Source organism: Balaenoptera physalus (assembly GCF_965194825.1).
Source record: "Balaenoptera physalus genome assembly, chromosome: 10".
Classification (NCBI taxonomy): Eukaryota; Metazoa; Chordata; class Mammalia; order Artiodactyla; family Balaenopteridae; genus Balaenoptera; species Balaenoptera physalus.
This window is the reverse complement of record NC_138889.1, coordinates 48,697,482-48,714,297: the sequence shown is the minus strand read 5'-3', so window position 1 is coordinate 48,714,297 and position 16,816 is coordinate 48,697,482. Positions and strand designations below refer to the sequence as shown.

The 16,816-nt window shown below is 41.5% G+C and overlaps 1 pseudogene across 1 annotated transcript; it reads left to right on the top strand.

Moving 5' to 3' along the window:
- Positions 1-1,635: 1,635 nt before the first annotated feature.
- Positions 1,636-16,153, top strand: LOC309636430 (tyrosine-protein phosphatase non-receptor type 2 pseudogene; annotated as a pseudogene). Its single transcript has 2 exons — positions 1,636-8,587; positions 12,913-16,153. The product of its transcript is annotated as a tyrosine-protein phosphatase non-receptor type 2 pseudogene (transcript).
- The last annotated feature ends 663 nt before the right edge of the window (positions 16,154-16,816 follow it).

The window sequence follows — 16,816 nt, the reverse complement described above, 5'->3', positions numbered from 1 at the left end:
GGGTTGAGATCCCCTCCCCCACCTCCCTGCCTTTGCCCACACGGTTTCTTTCCTCCACCTGCATTGCCTTTCTTCCCAACTCAGAGATGATGCTTGAGCAGTGCCCAGCTCAGGGTGCCCACTTTGTTTTCATTTCTTCTACTCAGTACAAAACACAGCTCAGATACCCCCTTCCCTGATGAAGTCTCTCTAACTGGGCCGCCGCAGCTCCGTGTCCTGCCCCCATGGTAGCCCTTATTGTGCCGTTTGATGCTACTGCCCTTGCCCGCACTGACTGTGAGGTCCTCGAGGCACACACCGAGCCTCACTGCTCTGTGGCAAGGTGCCTGGCACCAAGTGGGTGTTCGTGACTGTGTGGAATAAGGGAATAAAAGCGCACCACCCCTGGGGCTTCCCTGGTGGTGCAGTGGTTAAGAATCCACCTGCCAATGCAGGGGACACGGGTTCGAGCCCTGGTCTGGGAAGATCCCACATGCCGCGGAGCAACTAAGCCCGCGAGCCACAACTACTGAGCCTGTGTGCTGCAACTACTGAAGCTTGCGTGCCTAGAGCCTGTGTTCTGCAACAAGAGAAGCCATCACAATGAGAAGCCTGCACACCGCAACAAAGAGTAGTTCCCGCTCACCCCAACTAGAGAAAGCCTGCGCGCAGCAACGAAGACCCAGTGCAGCCAAAAATAAATACAAATAAATGAATAAATTTATTTAAAAAAATAGCGCACTACCCCGAGCAAGCTGACTTTACGCTGACGATCTGGAGCTGGCAGAATAAACACAAAGTGCCCTCCTCAACTGCAAAACAGGAAAGCAACTTGGGGTGGTTTCCTCTGCTTCCCTTGTTGGAGCAGGATGCACGGTTTTAGGGCTGAGCGGGTCCAAGCTGAAGGGCTTTACCTCATCAGCATATCCGTTTCCAGCATCCCTTTAAATGCTAGTTAGAGTCTCTCCCCAGGGACACCTGGCAGATTCCACTTCACTCTGAATAATTTCCATCCTCTTTATGCAGAGAGGTGGGTGTGGAATGAGGGCGTTACCCGGCTGCCTCTGAAGTCCTGGGTCTGCGCTCAAAGTTGTCTCATTTCCATTCCCTCCACCTCCCGCCTTCCCAGCTCCTGGTGCCCCTCCCTGTGCGGACACAGAGGCAGAAATAAAACTGAGTAGCCCTCGCTCATTTAATCTCCACCACCACCTTTCCAGGTAGGTTTTACATCCCCATTTTCACAGCTGAGGAAGCTGAGACCCAGAGAACTTTGTTAACCTGCCAGAGTCACAGAGGCTAAGTGGCCGAGGTGCGATTCAAACTTGGGTCCAAATTGAGGGCTTCTCAGGGGCAGCTTCTGTGCTAAAGAATCTTTGCACGTATGAACCCACTTACTTCCTAGGAACCCTCAGGAAACCCCAGGAGACAGCTGGATTAGCCCCATTTTGCAGTAAGATATAGAAACTGGGGCACAAGAGGGAAAGCAAAGCAGCTGTGCAAGGTCACAGGGCTACTAACCGGCTCGCCCTCATCGTGTCTGACTCAGGACTAGGTCCTGAGTCAGACACGATGAGGGCGAGCCGGTTAGTCCTAGTTGTGTGCCACAACTACTGAAGCCGGCACGCCTAGAGCCCATGCTCCGCAACAAGAGAAGCCACCCAATGAGAAGCCTGCGTACCGCAACGAAGAGTAGCTCCCACTCGCCGCAACTAGAGAAAAGCCCGCGCGCAGCAACGAAGACCCAACGCAGCCAAAAATAAATAAATAAAATAAATAAATTTATATATTAAAAAAATGCAAAGCTGAGGATGCCACTCACTGCCCGGAAACGCTGTCATGGTTTCCCATTGCTCTTAAGAAAAGAGCCAAACTCCTTGCCTTGACCATCGCACGGGAGCCCCCGTCTCCCTCATTACGCTTCAGCCACCTTGATGTTTCGGTTTCTCGGTTTGCTCTTTTCCACCTTGGGCTGTTTTGCCCCTCCTAGTCCTTTATTTTAAAATATTCTCTATGCTATGCCAGGCCCACCTCTCATCTTTTAAATCTTGTTTTTAGTGTCTGTTCCTCAGAGAACCACCCCTAACACCTGCAGAGCTCTACCATCTCCTCTGGTAGCTCTTCCCTTTCATGATATTTACCATCACGTATCATCAATTCTTTATTTAGTGTAGGCAGCGTTTCAGTGTTGATCCCTCACTGGTATGCAAGCTCCCTTGTGGGCCAGGGGCTTCCTGTCCCGGACTCCAGTACCTGACGCCGTGCAATATGTACGTAGTAGACCCGTGACAGACATTTCCTGAATAAAGGATGTTAAGGAGTGAGCTATTCTTACCTTGGAAGCTATTTCCTGCAGACGCCTGAATTTTCCAAGCCCAAGTTTTGCAGAAGCTCTTCTTGGAAACCTCTTCCAAATGAAGTTGTCCTCACACTCTGAACATCAACGGCTATGGGGAACACACAGCTGCAAAGAATTTCTGCTGGTAATTAAATTACAGCGAATGAAATAGGTGACACGTTGATCTTCCTCCCTGCTCACATATCTGGGTCTGTGTGTTGCATACTAATTTCTGGTCTAAATCAATTAAAGTCCTTTGGAAAAAAAGGACTGTCCTTTAGAACAGAAGTAAGAGAAATGTTTGGAGAATTGCGGAAGACAGCTGGGCTCTTGAAGAGAGACTGGAAGGGGCAGAAGGGAGCAAACTTTCAGGTCCCGCAGCTCTGCTTTCACCGGACGAGTGAGATCTGGGTTTTGAGACCTTAATCAACCTGGATTGTGGAACTGTACCTCACTGTGAATCGTCTCAGTCCTTAGGAGAGGCAGATAACAAGAAAACAACTGGATCTTAGGGATTTAGTCTAAACAATCAGCATCTCTGAGCTGCCCCGTGACTAATATGGCTTTAGGGCAGCTTTCTTCTCCAGCTACAGTTCCAGGTGGGGAGAACTGATGTTGGTAATGAGGGTCTGGAGGCCTCATAGAATCCTCAGACACCTGGGGATGGCTTGACTGCTTTCAGACTGCTCTTACTTACTGAGGCAGGAAAGTAAAATCTACATTAAGATTCATAAAAATTTTACATTTTCTCTTGCTAATTGCTGTCTCAGTCATTCAAGAAATCTGTGTTCAGTATATATAAAGGGGACCCAGACACAGTGTCTGTCCTTGAGGTCTGCTTGTGGGGAAGAAAGTAGCAAGTGCTCTAGACGAGGCATAATTATTGGTTTGGAGGTACTGTAATAAAACATACGCCACCTGCTGCTGTATATGTGCATCTCTTGTGGTAGCGGGGCTTTATTGGGTTGTATCCTGATAAAAGTAGTCAATTTAATCTATAGAAAAAAATCCTGCATGTAAAGTGAGAGCTCTCTGAAAATATTCTCACTGTCGATCACCAGTTGAAGAGGCAGGGTTCTCAGACAGGAAAGTGAACCTTGGAAAGCATTAGGTAGGAGGGATGGAGAACTCCTGTTTTTCTCAGGGCCTCTCTTGGTTCTACTTTTAAGGCCTTAAGATGTCTAGACTCACCTGTGGTAACTTACCATGTGTCAGGTATTGGGCTAAATTTCTTTATATAGGAATCTCAGCCCTAAAATGGAAGGAGTGATTATCTCCAGTTTTACAGAAGGGGAGACTGAGACTGAGAGAGTAAGAGTTTTATAACTAGTAAAGGAGATGGTCTTGGGATTCAATACAAGGTCTGTGTGAACATATAGCTTGCACTTTTACCCATGGAGCTATGATGCATTCTGGATGGTGAGTTTGAAGCAGTGATGTGTTGATAACTGTTTAACAACTAGCTCTGAAAAATAGATAAATAAACAATGCCCTGATTTTTGCTGATTTCTGTGGTGTAAATACTCCCACCATGGCCGATTTCAAGCTACCAAAATGAAGGCAATCACTGAACAGGGAGGTGGGAAGAGATACGCACAGCTGAGCCGACTCCGGCACACCTCTGAAATCACCCACACTATAAAAACAAGCTAGAAGCTTCTACAGGGTGAAGCCTACAAGCTCCAGAGAAGAAAGCCTATTACTGAGCTGAGTGAAGACTTGAGAGCTAGTTTATTCACATACATATTGCTCTCTTTCTTCTTTTGTTTTCCAGAAGATTTACTGAAGCCCTGAAAGAATGCCTCTCCTTGCTCAGCTGTACCACAAAAAATTTAGGAAAGGGGGGAAGCCCCTCTCACCCACCCCACTAGTCTCCAGTGGTGGTGGCAGAAGATGCTTAGTGAGACATCCCCAAGGGCACAGGGAACCTTGGGTAGTAGGGCTATAGCTGTTCCTCCTCTCAGGAAAATCTTCCATTGATTATTTCAGGGGGATGGCATTTTTCCCCTAGATAAGCTTTGAAATGTTCTCTGGGATAACTGAGGTCTAGCTCAGTTTTCCCTCATTGTCTGTGGCCACCTCTTGGCCTTCAACCGCAAGGTCATCATCACCCTAGTTTTTCCTTGACTGTCAGCGTTCCCTTCAGTGTGTGATTCTTGGACCACCCGTAGCCGAATCAACCTAGAGGGCTTGATGAAAATGCAGATTCCAGGCCCAGAGAGCTGCACGAAACATGCTCTCCAGTTGATCATTATGTTCAATATTCAAGAGTCAATTCTCTAAACTGTATTTTCTCAAATGTCTCCAGCAGAACTAGGGGTCATAGGATATTAACAAGCATTATGTAAAAAAAAGCACGAAAGAGGCCTCAATGGCAGGGGTCTGCAAAGAGCTGAAAATCGAGTGGTGGCATCTTTCTGTACGGCCCTTGAACTAAGAATGGCTTTTGAATTTTTAAAGTATCGTACCAAAAAAAAAAATAAAGAAACTTGACTGTAGGAACACTTGGCACCTTTAATAACCTAATGTGCACCGGGGCTCTTCGAGAGGGTGAATAGCATCTCTCAATCACGAGAACACAGAATTTCTCCTCTATTATTACTATGTTTTTATAGAGTATATTAGGGAACCAGTGTTCTGTAGAATACGCTCTGAGAAACACTGTTCTAAACAAATTAATTCCAATCCAAACTTGGCAATCAATCAGTTTCCCTTGAATCTTTCATTGTGATATTTTCTTTTATCTTGGTCAGGGATGCGATTCTTTCTCCTGACTCCATGGATTCAGTCCATTTTTCCAGGCTTTCTGGTCAAGTTTTCTCTTTTCCATTCTCTACCTACCATTGCCTACATCAGTCACAATCTTTTCTTTTCCAAACTCTTAGAGCACGTAGTGTTTGTTCAGTAAAACCAAGACTTTCTGAAGCTCCAAGGAAACGAAGGGTTCCAGAAAACAATAGTATTTTCTGGCTATCTGAGGGGTTACCATTTTTGGCATGAAAACATTATTTAAGCTAATTCTTTTGGACAGCAAACCATACTGAATAATTCTTTAATTGAACATAATTTAACTTTATTTTCATGACATGGTGCAGAGGGAAGATCATTTGATGGAAAGATGAGAAAAGTTGTGTTTCCAGCTGAGTTCCACCACTAATGAGATGAGAGGCCTGAAAAGTCACTTTTCCTCTCTGGCCTCTGAGAAGATGGGGTTATTGGCTTAGATGTTCTTCAGGGTTCCTCTGAGGTCTAACATTCCATGATGTTCTGGTATTGCAGAGTTCCAGTAAAGGGAAAGTGCACTCAAGTTTCTATTAGATTTATATCTGATGATTTCCTACTAGCCACACAAATCAGTTACTATTGCTAAATCATGTTTACCATACAGATTTTAAAAAACATTCTAATTGATACTTAATTCTTGGTGAGCAAAATTCAAATTTTTGCACAGCAACAGATTAGAAGTCAAAGATTTTCTTAATACTATTAAGTGGATTTTCTTCTTCATGAGTTGAGTCTGGCAAGGCTTTGATCATGGACCTTGACAGAATGTTGGTATTTTTATGCCTTTTAGAAAGCCCCAGCTGTCTGAGACACTCTGTCCCTGTGGTCTCACAAATCTGACTTGATCACTCTTAATTTATTTCTCAGATAAAGCTATTGAGTGTGGGAGAGTTGCTTTTTCCTTTACAGGAAGGTCACCAACTTCAATTTTGTGGATTTCTATTTATTAGTTGATGCCACTGGCATGCAAACTTTGGCTAGGCTGTCACTCTGCTTCCAAATCCTTCCATCATCTCTGACTTTCCAGTGAATTCCCATCAGAGACTGTCCCGACAGTTTTGTTTTCTCTTCAAGCTTCACCCTGTCCCATCCTTCTCAGCCCAGCAAGAGGCTGTACTTTTCTTCTCCATCTCAAAGCTCTTAAAGCACACAGTGATTTTCCTTTCCTCATTCATTCATTCATTCATTCAAAATCTCTTGAATGTTCAATCAGTATGAATTGGGCATAGGCCTTCCCCCTTGAGGTACTTCCACTCTGGTGGGGGGTTAGAAGGAATAATAACACCGATAAATGTGTATCTTACAAGTCTTTGAACACCAGAGGAGAAGCATTTACTTTTCTTGAATGGAAGAATCAGGAAAGTTCCCCAGAGAAAGTGATCTGTGAGTCGTGTCTGAGAGGGCGAGTGAGAGTTCAATAGGAGACAATTGGGTGACCAGCACTCCAGGTGGAGGGAACAATGTGTACAAGACCATGAAGGCATGAGATAGCGTGACATGATCACAGACAGAGTGAGAGAAGGCCTAGAATGCAGGACATGTTGGGGCCGTGTTGGGAGAGGAGCTGGAAAAGCTGGTAGGGGCTCCATCATCTGGGGGGAAGAAGTGTCTTCCCTCATCTGTGCTCCTGGCACCACTCCCTTCTCCAGCATCTTGCTTCTGAATTCTCCTTTTCTTTGGTATCTTATCTTTCAGCTCACAGAGAGGTGCAAATCTTATCTTTCTTACAAACACACACACACACACACACACACACACCAACTTCACCCCACTCTGCTTTAAGCTTGCATCTCATAGTCCTTGTACCTAGTTTCAAGTTCTTGAGAGAGCAGGTTGTCTCACTTTCTTTACTTCTTCACCTCTCATTCTCTCTACCTCATCGCAGTCTGGCTTGAGAAAAACTAAGAAGTGTGCTTGGGCACATCATCCAATCCTAAAGTTGTAAATCTAAAACCTATGAGTCAAATATTTTCCTTCACCCCACTGTGAATTTTAAGGAATGCCATTTTATTTTCTTCCTTATTTATTTGCAGCTACTGTAGGCTCAGTTACTCTCTGAATGTGTTTTAATTTACTTAAAACAAGTCTATCCTCTTTCCCCTGCGTAAGTATGTAAAGCCAATGGCTCCTTTAATTCCAAGGCCATGGTGTTCCCCTGTTGATGCAAAGGCTGAAACAGGGATCCATCTTCTGGGGAGAGCGGCCGGGCCGTGGCTGGGCGGCCAGAGCACGGCAGCCCGAGCATCCCCTCAGAGCTTCCTGGAAGGAGCGCGGAAATTTGCAGTGAGTCCCATGACTATCCTCAGAGTGGTCAAGGTTCCAGAAAACAGAAATCGACACATATACAGAGATGTAAGCCCATACGATCACAGTCATGTTAAACAGCAAAATGCTGAAAATGATTTATTAATGCCAGCTTAGTTGACATAGAAGAGGGGCAGAGGAGTTACATCTTAACAGAGTATCCACTTCCTAATACAGGTTGTCATTTCTGGCTCATGGTTTGGCAGCAAAAGACCAAAGCAGTTGTCATACTAAACCGAATTGTGGAGAAAGAATCACTTAAATGTGCACAGTACTGGCCAACAAAAGGCAAAGGAGAGATGCTACTTGAGGAAACGGGACTCAGTGTGAAGTTCCTGTCAGAAGACGTGAAGTCCTATTACACAGTCCATCTGCTGCAGTTAGGAACTACCAATAGTGGTGAAGCCAGAACAGTATCTCAGAAGCAAAAAGAACTGCACTCCTGCAGGCTGTGGAACAAAAGCCACATTCACAAAAAGATAGACAAGATGAAAAGGCAGAGGGCTACGTACCAGATGAAAGAACAAGATAAAACCCCAGAAAAACAACTAAATGAAGTGAAGATAGGCAACCTTCCAGAAAGAGAATTCAGAATAATGATAGTGAAGATGATCCAGGACCTCGGAAAAAGAATGGAGGCAAAGACTGAGAAGATGCAAGAAATGATTAACAAAGACCTAGAAGAATTAAAGAACAAACAAACAGAGATGAACAATTTAATAGCTGAAATGAAAACTACACTAGAAGGAATCAATAGCAGAATAACTGAGGCAGAAGAACGGATAAGTGACCTGGAAGACAGAATGGTGGAATTCACTGCTGCAGAACAGAATAAAGAGAAAAGAATGAAAAGAAATGAAGACAGCCTAAGAGACCTCTGGGACAACATTAAATGCAACAACATTCGCATTATAGGGGTCCCAGAAGGAGAAGAGAGAGAGAAAGGACCCGAGAAAATATTTGAAGAGATTATAGTCGAAAACTTCCCTAACATGGGAAAGGAAACAGCCACCCAAGTCCAGGAAGTGCAGAGAGTCCCATACAGGATAAACCCAAGGAGAAACACGCCAAGACACATAGTAATCAAGTTGGCAAAAATTAAAGACAAAGAAAAATTACTGAAAGCAGCAAGGAAAAAACGACAAATAACATACAAGGGAACTCCCAAGGTTAACAGCTCCCAAGGTTAACAGCTCCCAAGGTTAACAGCTGATTTCTCAGCAGAAACTCTACAAGCCAGAAGGGAGTGGCATGATACACTTAAAGTGATGAAAGGGAAGAACCTACAACCAAGATTACTCTACCCAGCAAGGATCTCATTCAGATTCGATGGAGAAATCAAAAGCTTTACAGACAAGCAAAAGCTAAGAGAATTCAGCACCACCAAACCAGATCTACAACAAATGCTAAAGGAACTTCTCTAAGTGGGAAACACAAGAGAAGAAAAGGACCTACAAAAACAAACCCAAAACAATTAAGAAAATGGTAACAGGAACATACATATTGATAATTACCTTAAACGTGAATGGATTAAATGCTCCAACCAAAAGACACAGGCTTGCTGAATGGATACAAAGACAAGACCCATATATATGCTGTCTACAAGAGACCCACTTCAGACCTAGGGACATATACAGATGGAAAGTGAGGGGATGGAAAAAGATATTCCATGCAAATGGAAATCAAAAGAAAGCTGGAGTAGCAATACTCATATCAGATAAAATAGACTTTAAAATAAAGAATATTACAAGAGACAAGGAAGGACACTACATAATGATCAAGGGATCAATCCAAGAAGAAGATATAACAATTATAAATATATATGCACCCAACATAGGAGCACCTCAATACATAAGGCAACTGCTAACAGCTATAAAAGAGGAAATTGACAGTAACACAAAAATAGTGGAGGACTTTAACACCTCACTTACACCAATGGACAGATCATCCAAAATGAAAATAAATAAGGAAACAGAAGCTTTAAATGACACAATAGACCAGGTAGATTTAATTGATATTTATAGGACATTCCATCCAAAAACAGCAGATTACACTTTCTTCTCAAGTGCGCATGAAACATTCTCCAGGATAGATCACATCTTGGGTCACAACTCAAGCTTCAGTAAACTTAAGAAAATTGAAATCATATCAAGCATCTTTTCTGACCACAACACTATGAGATTAGAAATGAATTACAGGGGAAAAAACGTGAAAAACACAAACACATGGAGGCTAAAAAATACGTTACTAAATAACCAAGAGATCAGTGAAGAAATCAAAGAGGAAACCAAAAAATACCTAGAGACAAATGACAATGAAAACATGATGATCCAAAACCTATGGAATGCAGCAAAAGCATTTCTTAAGAGGGAAGTTTATAGCTATACAAGCCTACTTCAGGAAACAAGAAAAATCTCAAATAAACAATCTAACCTTACACCTAAAGGAACTAGAGAAAGAAGAACAAACAAAACCCAAAATTAGCAGAAGGGAGGAAATCATAAAGATCAGAGCAGAAATAAATGAAATAGAAACAAAGAAAACAATAGCAAAGCTCAATAAAACTAAAAGCTGGTTCTTTGAGAAGATAAACAAAATTGATAAACCATTAGCCAGAGTCATCAAGAGAAAGAGGGAGAGGACTCAAATCAATAAAATTAAAAATGAAAAAGGAGAAGTTACAACAGACACCACACAAATACAAAGCATCATAAGAGACTACTACAAGCAACTCCCAGCCAATAAAATGGACAACCTGGAAGAAATGGACAAATTCTTAGAAAGTTATAACCTTCCAAGACTGAACCAGGAAGAAATAGAAAATATGACCAGACCAATCACAAGTAATGAAATTGAAACTGTGATTTAAAATCTTCCAACAAACAAAAGTCCAGGACCAGATGGCTTCACAGGTGAATTCTATCAAACATTTAGAGAAGAGCTAACACCCATCTTTCTCAAACTCTTCCAAAAAATTGCAGAGGAAGGAACACTCCCAAACTCATTCTATGAGGCCACCATCACCCTGATACCAAAACCAGACAAAGATATTACAAGAACAGAAAATTACAGACGAATATCACTGATGAATATAGATGTAAAAATCCTCAACAAAATACTAACAAAGAGAATCCAAAAACACATTAAAAGGATCATACACCATGATCAAATGGGAGTTATCCCAGGGATGCAAGGATTCTTCAATATACACAAATCAATCAATGTGATACACCATATTAACAAATTGAAGAATAAAAACCATATGATCATCTCAATAGATGCAGAAAAAGCTTTTGACAAAATTCAACACCCATTTATGATAAAAACTCTCCAGAAAGTGGGCATAGAGGGAACCTACCTCAACATAATAAAGGCCATATATGGCAAACCCACAGCAAACATCATTCTCAATGGTGAAAAACTGAAAGCATTTCCTCTAAGATCAGGAACGAGACAAGGATGTCCACTCTCACCACTATTATTCAACATAGTTTTGGAAGTCCTAGCCACGGCAATCAGAGAAGAAAAAGAAATAAAAGGAATACAAATTGGAAAAGAAGAAGTAAAACTGTCACTGTTTGCTGATGACATGATACTATACATAGAGAATCCTAAAAATGCCACCAGAAAACTACTAGAGCTAATCATAGAATTTGGTAATTTGCAGGATACAAAATTAATGCACAGAAATCTCTTGCATTCCTATACACTAATGATGAAAAATCTGAAAAAGAAATTACGGAAACACTCCCATTTACCACTTCAACAAAAAGAATAAAATACCTAGGAATAAACCTACCGAGGGAGACAAAAGACCTGTATGCAGAAAACTATAAGACACTGATAAAAGAAATTAAAGATGATACCAACAGATGGAGAGATATACCATGTTCTTGGATTGAAAGAATCAATATTGTGAAAATGACTATACTACCCAAAGCAATCTACAGATTCAATGCAATCCCTATCAAATTACCAATGGCATTTTTTACGGAACTAGAGCAAAAAATCTTAAAATTTGTATGGAGACACAAAAGACCCTGAATAGCCAAAGCAGTCTTGAGGGAAAAAAACGGAGCTGGAGGAATCAGACTCCCTGACTTCAGAGTATACTACAAAGCTACAGTAATCAGGACAATATGGTACTGGCACAAAAACAGAAACATAGATCAATGGAACAAGATAGAAAGCCCAGAGATAAACCCACGCATCTATGGTCAACTAATCTATGACAAAGGAGGCAAGGATATACAATGGAGAAAAGACAGTCTCTTCAGTAAGTGGTGCTGGGAAAACTGGACAGCTACATGTAAAAGAATGAAATTAGAATATTCCCTAACACCATACACAAAAATAAACTCAAAATGGATTAGAGACCTTAATGTAAGACCGGACACTATAAAACTCTTAGAGGGAAACTTAGGAAGAACACTCTTTGACATAAATCACAGCAAGATCTTTTTTGATCCACCTCCTGGAGTCATGGAAATAAAAACAAAAATAAACACATGGGACCTAGTGAAACTTCAAAGCTTTTGCACAGCAAAGGAAACCATAAACAAGACAAAAAGACAACCCTCAGAATGGGAGAAAATATTTGCAAACAAATCAACGGACAAAGGATTAATCTCCAAAATATATAAACAGCTCATGCAGCTCAATATTAAAAAGACAAACAACCCATTCCAAAAATGGGCAGAAGACCTGAATAGACATTTCTCCAAAGAAGACATACAGATGGCCTAGAAGCACATGAAAAGCTGCTCAGCATCATTAATTATTAGAGAAATGCAAATCAAAACTACCATGAGGTATCACCTCACCCCAGTTAGAATGGGCATCATCAGAAAATCTATAAACAGCAAATGCTGGAGAGGGTGTGGAGGAAAGGGAACCCTCTTGCACTGTTGGTGGGAATGTAAATTGATATAGGCACTATGGAGAACAGTATGGAGGTTCCTTAAAAAACTGAAAATAGAATTACCATATGACCCAGCAATACCACTACTGGGCATATGCCCAAAGAAAACCATAATTCAAAAAGACACATGCACCCCAATGTTCATTGCAGCACTATTTACAATAGCCAGGTCATGGAAGCAACCTAAATGCCCATCGACAGACGAATGGATAAAGAAGATGTGGTACATATATACAATGGAATATTACTCAACTATAAAAAGGAACGAAATTGGGTCATTTGTTGAGACGTGGATGGATCTAGAGACTGTCATACAGAGTGAAATAAGTCAGAAAGAGAAAAACAAATATCGTATATTAACGCATGTATGTGGAACCTAGAGAAATGGTACAGATGAACCGGTTTGCAGGGCAGAAATTGAGACACAGATGTAGAGAACAAACATATGGACACCAAGGGGGGAAAGCAGCGGGGGATGGTGGTGATGGTGTGACGAATTGGGAGATTGGGATTGACATGTATACAATGATGTGTATAAAATTGATGACTAATAAGAGCCTGCTGTATAAAAAAATAAATTAAAAAAAAATAATAAATTACAGAACAGTATCTCACTTTCATTATACTACCTGGCCAGATTTTGGAGACCCTGCATCACCAGCTTCATTTCTCAATTTCTTATTTAAAGTGCGAGAATCTGGCTCCTTGAATCCTGAACACGGGCCTGCGGTGATCCGCCGTAGTGCCGGCATCGGGCAGTCAGGCACCTTTTCTCTGGTGGACACTTGTCTTGTTCTGATGGAAAAAGGAGAAAATATTAACATTAAACAACTGTTACTGAGTATGAGAAAATGCTGAATGGGGCTGATTCAGACACCAGATCAACTCAGATTTTCATACATGACTATAAGAGAAGGAGCAAAGTTTCTAAAGGGAGATTCAAGTGTACAGAAGCGGTGGAAAGAACTTTCTAACGAAGACGTTATGTCCTGTTTTTGATCAGTCACCATCCAAAATAATGAGTGAAAAATACAATGGCAACAGGAGAGGCCTAGAAGAAGAAAAACTGACAGGTGACATATACAGGACTGTCCTCTAAAATGCAAGATACTCTGGAGGAAAACAGCGAGAGTGCTCTGCGCAAGCGCCTTCTGGGGGCCAGGAAAGGGCACAGCTCAGAAGGTGTAGCAGATGAAGCAGAGGCTGAACGAGACCGAATGAGAAAAGGAAAAGGCGGTTTTATTGGCAACCTATTCTCACTAAGATGGGGTTTGTGTCAGTCATTTTGGTTGGTGCTTTTGTTGGCTGGACACTTTTCTCAGCAACATGCCCTATAAATAATGAATTTTGCCCCGCAAGTTTTGGCACTGGTAGCTGACAGTGTTGTGTGAATCACGGGGGTTTTCGTCTGTTAGCAAATTCCTCAGACCCCAGAAGGTGCGGTTGACTAGACACCCACAGAGAAGTGGGGTGTCCAGTCCCGCCAGCACCCCAGGGCGCTGCTCACACTGTACCCACTCCCTCAAATCAAGACTTGAAAACTTCTTAAGAACTGGTACATTTTCAGCTGTATTCATACATGTTAAGTGTAATATTTCACCTGACCAGACTGAGAAGTCCTTTACCACATGGATTTGTTTTTGGAGGCTGTCTGGATTTTAACCTGCACTTGATATAAGCAATAAATATGGTGGTTTTATCGACATTATTACTGAAAAGAAAATGACCTTTAAGTAATGCGTGTAATGTATGATGTACTGTTGATGTGGGTATCAACATTGTATATTCTTAACCATTTCAGGGCAAATATATTTTATTAGTACCTATTTAATCTTACTTTTGTAGTTAAATGTACTTTTTAAAAGCTCAATTTGAAAAAAATCTGTTACCATAAAAAAATAATAAACTGTATGTTGATTAAAAAAAAAAAAGTAATCCATCTTCCTTTATCCTCACTCATAGAAGAAGTGTGCCGTGATGGGCACTCAGAAGAAAACAGAATCTGGGCAGCCATGTTTAGCCTGTTTACGAGTGGAAAAGGAAAATTGCTCTGTAGAGAGATGTGCAGAGGGAAGAGGGGATGGCCCCAAAGAGAGGGGTCTCAATGATGGGTGGGTCTGTGGCCTGGTTTGGAGGGTGTGGGTTCAGTTCCTGGTACCAAGTCTTCCGGGGACCTGTCAGCACTTCCTGCCTGTGAATTCATGTTGATATTTCTCTTCATCCAAAAAACTCACCTTTTGCTTAACGTTGCTCAGGGAAGTTCTGTTTCTTAAAACCAAAACCTTGAAAGGGACTGATGGAATCCAATTCACATTCAGGTCTCTCTGATCTTCATATTTGTGGTTTTTTCATGTCCAGTGGTTTGCCCAAGAGAGCACAGATTCAAGTGCTGCATTGAATTAAAGCAGAGTCTGACATACTTTCCATTTTGTCCCTCTGGGATCCTGGCCTAGAACTGAATATCATAACTTGGGACAGGCTTTTAATGTGCCTGGGGCTCTTTTTCATCATAAATGGTTGGCTGTTACTGCCCTACAGAACTGTTAATGATGTCAGGGGTTTTGGATATTTCCGTGGAAGTCACAATTTCATAGATCATGGATATTCATTCATTCAAGATTAATCTAATGTTTTTATTTGACAGAACTGTGTTTTGCATTGGGGATACAGAGAAAAATGAAATACAATCCCTAACCCAAAGGACTCTCAGACTTTTAGAGGATAGATAAAAGTTAAAAAAAATGCTCTTCTTACTGGTGATGAAACTGAACTGAGGTCTAGAATAGAAGATGTGATTTAATCAAAGACTTAATGATAATCTCTTTGTTCTTTCCATGCTGAATATATATCCTGTTTGGATGCTAAATTATTCTAAATCTTTTGGCCCAATTGGAATGGTAGTGGTGGAAAATTAGTGGCTTGCATTATTGACTTCAAAGAGAATGTGGATCCGGCATTCTTGGAAATTATGTAAGTATTAAGACTGCCAGGCATTAAGCCTACTTTTGGAAATAAACAATTGAGTTTTACAGGGTCATTCTACTTAGTGAAAATGAAATAAATAGATGCAAAATACTTTGAAAATTGCCTAATCAGTTGATTTCTGGTAACAGTGAAATGCAATAACTAGGTCAACAAAAACATGGTATCAATCTTTGGGAGGCCACCTGAGGCTATTGTACTTGTTATCCTGAACTCATTGATTTTTGTAAAGTCTAGGCAAATATATTGCAAAATGGAGGCAAACTGTCAGCTGAAAGGGGGTGAGACACCAGAGGGATGACTTGAAAGTCCTGATACTAGCTAGGCTGGATAGTAGATGGCCAGGGGTAAAAGACAGACAGGAAGAAGGCATTTTGAAAGTATATGAGCTTTGTTGTTGGATGACATGATGAAACCGGTGGCAGGGCTACCTATGCCTTAGGTATTGGAAGGGCTGTCTTGAGGAGCTCAACCTAGGTAGAGAAATGAATTTGGCCTTGAGAGGAGGCAAGGTCAAGGTGGAAAGAGTAGCTGATTGTGTCAAACTGAAGGAGGCAATGAGCAGGTGTGCATTGTGTAGGAAAAGGAGCAATAAAGTTAGTGATGTCAAGAGCTACTCATGGAATTATTCAGGGCTGAGTCTGGGGATAGAGTATGCATCAGGTAGGTTGGCCTTAAAGAGTCTCCCTGGGGGACTTCCCTCGTGGTCCAGTGGGTAAGATTCTGTGCTCCCAATGCAGGGGGCCTGGGTTCGATCCCTGGTCGGGGAACTAGATCCCGCATGTATGTCGCAACTAAGAGTCTGCATGCCGCAACGAAGATCCCTCGTGCCACAACTAAGACCCGGTGCAGCCTAGATAGATAGATAGATAGATAGATAGATAAATAAATAAATAAATAAATATTAAAAAAGAAAAGAAGTGTCCCTGGGCTGACACCAGGCAAGAAGACAAAGATGCAGTACTTGAGAAGGTTCTCTTTTTGAATGTATCCTAGAAGTACAGGAATTCCATTTTATCTGTATCATTTACATAGAGTTGACCCAGGATTTCTCTGAATTGTACAGGGCTGAAGTTAAAGAATTTGAAGTGGGCTAAAATCCTGAAACATAACAAGATTTTAACCACTATATCTGGAGACCCTGTTTTTTTTTTTTCCTCCTCAGCCATTGGACTCTCTGTTCTACATGGGCTGCTTCACTTAATTTGACAGTAATTCTATACTGATTGGATTTTTTCAAGATATAAGAAATATGGATATATTGTTTGCTGGTTAATGGGAGTTTAAATGATTAAAAAATTTGGTATGAAAACTTTCAAACTGACCCTACACCTAGAAAGACTTATACAATGAAAACCTTGTACCTATAATAATTCCTACAGTAATGAACTCACAGAGTTTTTAGCTTACTCAGGGCTTTTACTTATTCATGAGTCATGCTACCACATGGCTTCTGCCCTTTGTCTTCTCTTTGCCTCTCTCTGCTTCTGCTGGTCCTACTCTCTGCTCAC